Genomic DNA, 7,614 nt, shown 5'->3' on the forward strand with positions numbered 1-7,614 from the left:
TCTATGGAGAACAATCACAGGCATCTGCCTAAGGCAGATACCTGTGATTGTTCTTCATAGAGTTTACAAACATTTTTAAATAGCCCAGGGTGAGAGCTTATGGGACACTGCAACAGAGCATGACGGGTCCGGTGTCCCTGCCCTCTGATTGGTTAACCAATCCAGCTGACAGACAGCGACGCAAGAAGCCCTAGCAAAATAAAAATGTTCATAGCAACAATAGTGGGGAGTGGTGAAGAAAATTCTGACTGTCTGCAGCCACCACTAGAGGGCACTCTAATAAATGCAATGTACTAAAAGGTCCCTCTGGTGGTGGAATTTTGGTATTGCACTCTATGTAGGGGATTCGAAGCTGCGTATCAGCCGCTGTGTGGTGTTTTTCTGTACAATAGATGCCTCCGGTTCTCAGTCAGAATTTCCTTCTTACATTACTACTCCTTGTGACAAAGCAGACGATTGTACCAGATATTCATCCATTTTGTTTTGTTCAGCCGAACGCATCGCAACAAATTGATTAAGACGTGAGTGAAATTCTAACATATAATCACATTATTTTTTTTATTTTTTTTTACTAATGCCTTCACATCCCTCAAGGTTAAAAGGTACATGCTAGGTAGGTGCCCCTATATCTGCCGATATCTGCTGGCCTAGTAAGTATTGAGGTGCCCCACATAGGTAGATAGGCTTTGCCTGTAGGTTCTTGTCCCCCAGTAGGTAGATATGTGGACTTAGTAGGTATATGGCCCCAAGTAGGTACATAGGTCCCTCCCCTAGAAGGTAGTTGCCCCCTTGTATGTAGCTATATTACCCCCTAAATGTAAATAGGTGCCCCCAGTAGGTTGTTGCCCCACAGTAGGTAGATAAGTGCCTCCTTGTGACAAAGCAGACGATTGTACCAGATATTAATACGTTTCGTTTTCTTCAGCTGAACGCATCGCAACGGAACAAACTGATTAGATTTAAGTGATATCCTAACATAAAATCACCAAATTATTCAATTTTTTTTTTTTTTTACCCATGCCTTCACATCCCTCAGGGTTAAAAAGGTACATGCTAGGTAGGTGCCCCTTTTAGATATCTGCTCTCCCAATCGGTAGATAGGCCTTGCCATTAGGAAGCTACCCCAGTAGGTACATATGTGCCCCCAGAAAGTATTTTTTTTCCTAGTATGTAGATAGGTGCCTTCCCTAGAAAGTAGTTGCCCCATGTACCGTGTTTCTCCGAAAATAGGACCGGGTCTTTATTAAATTTAGCCACAAAAAACACACTAGGGCCTATTTTCAGGGTAGGGCTTATTTATTTACAGTACGGAAATTTATGCACATTGAACAACATGGCGGTTCCACAGTACGGTATTTACACCCCCCCCCCCCATTATCAACATGTGATGGGCGCAGCTCTGCCCACCAACGTCCCAAACATTTGCAACATCTGGAGGTCCGCAGGTTGGAGACCACTGGTCTAGGTCTTACCCAAGGTAGGGTATTGCAGCCCACCCCGATAATCCAGCTAGGGCCTATTTTCGGGGTAGGTACTATTTTTGGGGAAACACGGTATGTAGTTACATTCTCCCACATATTACATGTAAATATGTCCACTTAGTAGGTAGTTTTCCCCTAGTAAGTAAATATGTGCCCTCCGTAGGTATATGCCCCTGAGTAGGTTGATATGTGACCTTATTAGGTATACAGTGGGGATTAAAAGTTTGGGCACCCCAGGTAAAAATTTGTATTAATGTGCATAAAGAAGCCAAGGAAAGATGGAAAAATCTCCAAAAGGCATCAAATGACAGATTAGACATTCTTATAATATGTCAACAAAAGATAGATTTTATTTTCATCATTTACACAATACTTTCACAATAACAGGGGGGAAAAATGGCGTCTGCAAAAGTTTGGGCACCCTGCAGAATTTATAGCATGCACTGCCCCCTTTGCAAAGCTGAGACCTGCCAATGTCATGGATTGTTCTCAATCATCATCTGGGAAGACCGGGTGATGTCAATCTCAAAGGTTTTAAATGCCCAGACTCATCTGACCTTGCCCCAACAATCAGCACCATGGGTTCTTCTAAGCACTTGTCTAGAAATCTGAAACTGAAAATAGTTGACACTCACAAAGCTGGAGAAGGCTATAAGAAGATAGCAAAACATTTTCAGATGTCAATATCCTCTGTTCGGAATGTAATTAAGAAATGGCAGTAATCAGAAACAGTGGAAGTTAAAGCAAGATCTGGAAGACCAAGAAAAATATCAGACAGAACAGCTCGCAGGATTGTGAGAAAAACAATTAAAAACCCCTGTTTGACTGCACAATCTCTCCAGAAAGATCTGGCAGACACTGGAGTTGTGGTACACTATTCCACTATAAAGAGATACTTGTACAAATATGGTCTTCATGGAAGAGTCATCAGAAGAAAACCTCCTCTACGTCCTCACCACAAAAATTCACGTTTGAACTTTGCAAATGAACATATAGACAAGCCTGATGCATTTTGGAAACAAGTTCTGTGGACCAATGAGGTAAAATTGAACTTTTTGGCCGGAATGAGCAAAGGTACATTTGGAGAAGAAGGGGAACAGAATTTAATGAAAAGAACCTCTGTCCAACTATTAAGCATGGGGGTGGATCAATCATGCTTTGGGGTTGTATTGCAGCCAGTGGCACAGGGAACATCTCACGAGTAGAAGGAAAAATGGATTCAATTAAATTTCAGCAAATTTTGGATGCTAACTTGATGCCATCTGTGAAAAAGCTGAAGTTAAAGAGAGGATGGCTTCTACAAATGGATAATGATCCTAAACACACCTCGAAATCCACGGGGATTACATCAAGAGGCGTAAACTGAAGGTTTTGCCATGGCCTTCACAATCTCCTGACCTCAACATAATTGAAAATCTATGGATAGACCTTAAAAGAGCAGTGCGTGACAGACAGCCCAGAAATCTCAAAGAACTGGAAGACTTTTGTAAGGAAGAATGGGCAAAGATACCTCAAACAAGAATTGAAAAACTCTTGGCTGGCTACAAAAAGCGTTTACAAGCTGTGATACTTGCCAAAGGGGGCAGTACAAGATATTAACCCTGCCGGGTGCCCAAACTTTTGCAGACGCCATTTTTTTATTTTCTGTTATTTTGAAAGTGTAAATGATGGAAATAAAATGTAACTTTTGGTGACCTATTATAAGAATGTCTAATCTGTAATTTGATGCCTTTTGGAGATTTTTCCATCTTTCCTTGGCTCCTTTATGCACATTAATACAAATTTATTACCTGGGGTGCCCAAACTTTTGATCCCCACTGTAGTTGTCCCCCAGTAAGTAGATATGTGCTCTCAGTAGGTATATGCCCCCAAGTAGGTAGATAGGTGCCTCCCTCATTAGGTAGTTCCTCCCTTGTTGGTAACCCAATGCCCCCCATAGGTAGATTGGTGCCCCCAATTAGATAGCTGGTGATTATACCAGTCATTAAAGGGGTACTCCGGCCCTAAGACATCTTATCCCCTATGCAAAGGATAGGGGATAAGATGTCTGACCGTGGGGGTCCCGCCGCTGGGGACCCCAGCAATCTTGCATTCGGCACCCACCTGTTTGAGCTGCACTTCGCGCTACCAGCTCATAAACTGCCGGGTGCCGACCACGGGGCCGGAGTATCGTGACGTCACGATTCCGCCCCCGTGTGACATCACCCCCCGCCCCCGTTATATAAGTCTATGGGAGGGGGCGTGACGGCTGTCACGCCCCCTCCCATACACTTGCATAGTGGGGGCGGGGCATGACATCACATGGGGCGGAGTCATGACGTCACAATACTCCGGCCCCATGGTATCGGTAAGATCACGGGGATCCACAGTGGCAGGACCCCCCGCGGTCAGACATCTTATCCTCTATCCTTTGTATAGGGGAAAAGATGTCTTAGGGCCAGAGTACCCCTTTAATCCATTTCGTTTTATTCTGCCGAACGCATCGCAATGTAAACAAACTGATTCAGACCCAAGTGATATCTTAAAATGTACCGGTAATCACAGAATTTTTCGATGCAATGTTTTTTTTTTTTTACTTTTGCCTTCACTTCCCTCAAGGTTAAAAAGGTACATAACTACTCCAATAAAGATTTTACGCATAAAAAGAATCAACACGGCACTTCGGATTATGGCACACGCACGGCGGTCGCTCCCCACCCCCCACTGAAACAAAGTGAAGCTGAAGTGGCGGGTGAAGTGTACATTACGGTAATGACACGATCGCTTCCCGAGGCGCGCGCCATCTAATTGGGCCTATAGGATCTGTTGTTGTTGATTTTCTGAAAAGGCAAAGTGAGATATTTCTATCGACACGAACGGAAAACGCCTCCAATTTCTCCCACTTTTCACTTTTGTCCCTGTGAGAAAATAAAATCAATTCCCGGCTTATAAATGGCAATTTAGAAATATGTAATTCTGCGCTGAAATATGAAATGAAGAAAACTCGTTTTATTTTTCTCTATTTTTCGCTTTTTTTTTCTCCGCTCCAATCAATCTTACTTTCCATCAATTTTTTTTTTTTTTGCTGGTACTAAAATTAAGAATTGATGGTAGGCAGTAAGTGGATTTTTTTGTCCTCTCTTCAGAATACTTGCCGGATTTTTTTATTTTTATTTTTTTTTCTCTGCCGCTCAGAAAAAGCTTTTGTGAAAAGCTTTCTTGCATTATCTCGTGAATTATAGATAGAGCCGCGCCGCTCTGATTTACATACTTTCTCTATTTAAACATACACCATCCCCACAAAAAAAAAATTTGCACCCGAAGCAATTATTTTTTTTTTTGAGAAGAACAGGACAACCATCTATTAACCCCTCTCACACCGGGGCCGCTACCCGCAAACAATAGTCGTTGTCTTCTCCTCCCTACGACATTCCTGTATTTTATTTTATTTTTTTCCTTTCCTGTAGGTGCGAAATAAAATGATTTACAATATCGCGGCTGCAGTAGATGAATTCGGGAAGACAGCTGCCGCAGCCGCATGAAGATAAAAGTAAAGAAGGTGTTGGGCGCATTGTGTATGCGCGCCGCATGTTTGGAGGAGATTACGAAGGTAAATGCATACATACAATACACCAACAAGAGTATACGAGAACATGGATATTGGAAATACGAAGGAAAATGCAGGATTATAAAGGGTTGGCGCCCATACAGACAAAATGATTCACTATAGTATAATGTATATAGGATCTCTGGTGGTCCAGGGGTCATTGATAGTGTTTATAGGGTGGTGTACAGGTTATATATAGGATCTCTGGTGATCTAGGGGTCATTGATAGTGTTTATAGGGTGGTGTAGTGGACATATATAGTGGACATACAGTATATAGGATCTCTGGTGGTCTAGGGGTCATTGATAGTGTTTATAGGACGGTGTAGAGTTTATATATAGTGGACATACAGTATATAGGATCTTTGGTGGTCCAGGGGTCATTGATAGTGTTTATAGGGCGGTGTAGAGGTTATATATAGTGGACATACAATATATAGGATCCCTGGTGGTCTAGGGGTCATTGATAGTGTTTATAGGGCAGTGTAGAGTTTATATATAGTGGACATACAGTATATAGGATCCCTGGTGGTCTAGGGGTCATTGATAGTGTTTATAGAGCAGTGTAGTTGATATATATAGTGGACATACAGTATATAGGATCCTTGGTGGTCTAGGGGTCATTGATAGTGTTTATAGGTTGGTGTAGAGGTTATATATATAGTGGACATACAGTATATAGGATCTCTGGTGGTCTAGGGGTCATTGATAGTGAATATAGGGTGGTGTAGAGTTTATATATAGTGGACATACAGTATATAGGATCTTTGGTGGTCCAGGGGTCATTGATAGTGTTTATAGGGCGGTGTAGAGGTTAAATATAGTGGACATACAGTATATAGGATCCCTGGTGGTCTAGGGGTCATTGATAGTGTTTATAGGGCAGTGTAGAGTTTATATATAGTGGACATACAGTATATAGGATCCCTGGTGGTCTAGGGGTCATTGATAGTGTTTATAGAGCAGTGTAGTTGATATATATAGTGGACATACAGTATATAGGATCCTTGGTGGTCTAGGGGTCATTGATAGTGTTTATAGGGTGGTGTAGAGGTTATATATAGTGGACATACAGTATATAGGATCTCTGGTGGTCTAGGGGTCATTGATAATGTTTATAGAGCAGTGTAGTGGACATATATAGTGGACATACAGTATATAGGATCTCTGGTGGTCTAGGGGTTATTGATAGTGTTTATAGAGCAGTGTAGTGGATATAGTGGACATACAGTATATAGGATCTCTGGTGGTCTAGGGGTCATTGATAGTGTTTATAGAGCAGTGTAGTGGATATATATAGTGGACATACAGTATATAGGATCTCTGGTGGTCTAGGGGTCATTAATAGTGTTTATAGAGCAGTGTAGTGGATATATATAGTGGACATACAGTATATAGGATCTCTGGTGGTCTAGGGGTCATTGAAAGTGTTTATAGGGTGGTGTAGAGGTTATATATAGTGGACATACAGTATATAGGATCTCTGGTGGCCTAGGGGTCATTGATAGTATTTATAGAGCAGTGTAGTTGATATATATAGTGGACATACAGTATATAGGATCTCTGGTGGTCTAGGGGTCATTGATAGTGTTTATAGAGCAGTGTAGAGTTTATATATAGTGGACATACAGTATATAGGATCCCTGGTGGTCTAGGGGTCATTGATAGTGTTTATAGAGCAGTGTAGTTGATATATATAGTGGACATACAGTATATAGGATCCTTGGTGGTCTAGGGGTCATTGATAGTGTTTATAGGGTGGTGTAGAGGTTATATATAGTGAACATACAGTATATAGGATCTCTGGTGGTCTAGGGGTCATTGATAATGTTTATAGAGCAGTGTAGTGGACATATATAGTGGACATACAGTATATAGGATCTCTGGTGGTCTAGGGGTTATTGATAGTGTTTATAGGGTGGTGTAGAGGTTATATATAGTGGACATACAATATATAGGATCTCTGGTGGTCTAGGGGTCATTGATAGTGAATATAGGGCGGTGTAGAGGTTATATATAGTGGACATACAGTATATAGGATCCCTGGTGGTCTAGGGGTCATTGATAGTGTTTATAGGGCAGTGTAGAGTTTATATATAGTGGACATACAGTATATAGGTTCCCTGGTGGTCTAGGGGTCATTGATAGTGTTTATAGAGAAGTGTAGTTGATATATATAGTGGACATACAGTATATAGGATCCTTGGTGGTCTAGGGGTCATTGATAGTGTTTATAGGGTGGTGTAGAGGTTATATATAGTGGACATACAGTATATAGGAGCTCTGGTGGTCTAGGGGTCATTGATAATGTTTATGGAGCAGTGTAGTGGACATATATAGTGGACATACAGTATATAGGATCTCTGGTGGTCTAGGGGTCATTGATAGTGTTTATAGAGCGGTGTAGTGGACATATATAGTGGACATACAGTATATAGGATCTCTGGTGGTCTAGGGGTTATTGATAGTGTTTATAGGGTGGTGTAGAGGTTATATATAGTGGACATACAGTATATAGGATCTCTGGTGGTCTAGGGGTCATTGATAG

Source organism: Hyla sarda, chromosome 12, assembly GCF_029499605.1.
Source record: "Hyla sarda isolate aHylSar1 chromosome 12, aHylSar1.hap1, whole genome shotgun sequence".
Lineage (NCBI taxonomy): Eukaryota > Metazoa > Chordata > Amphibia > Anura > Hylidae > Hyla > Hyla sarda.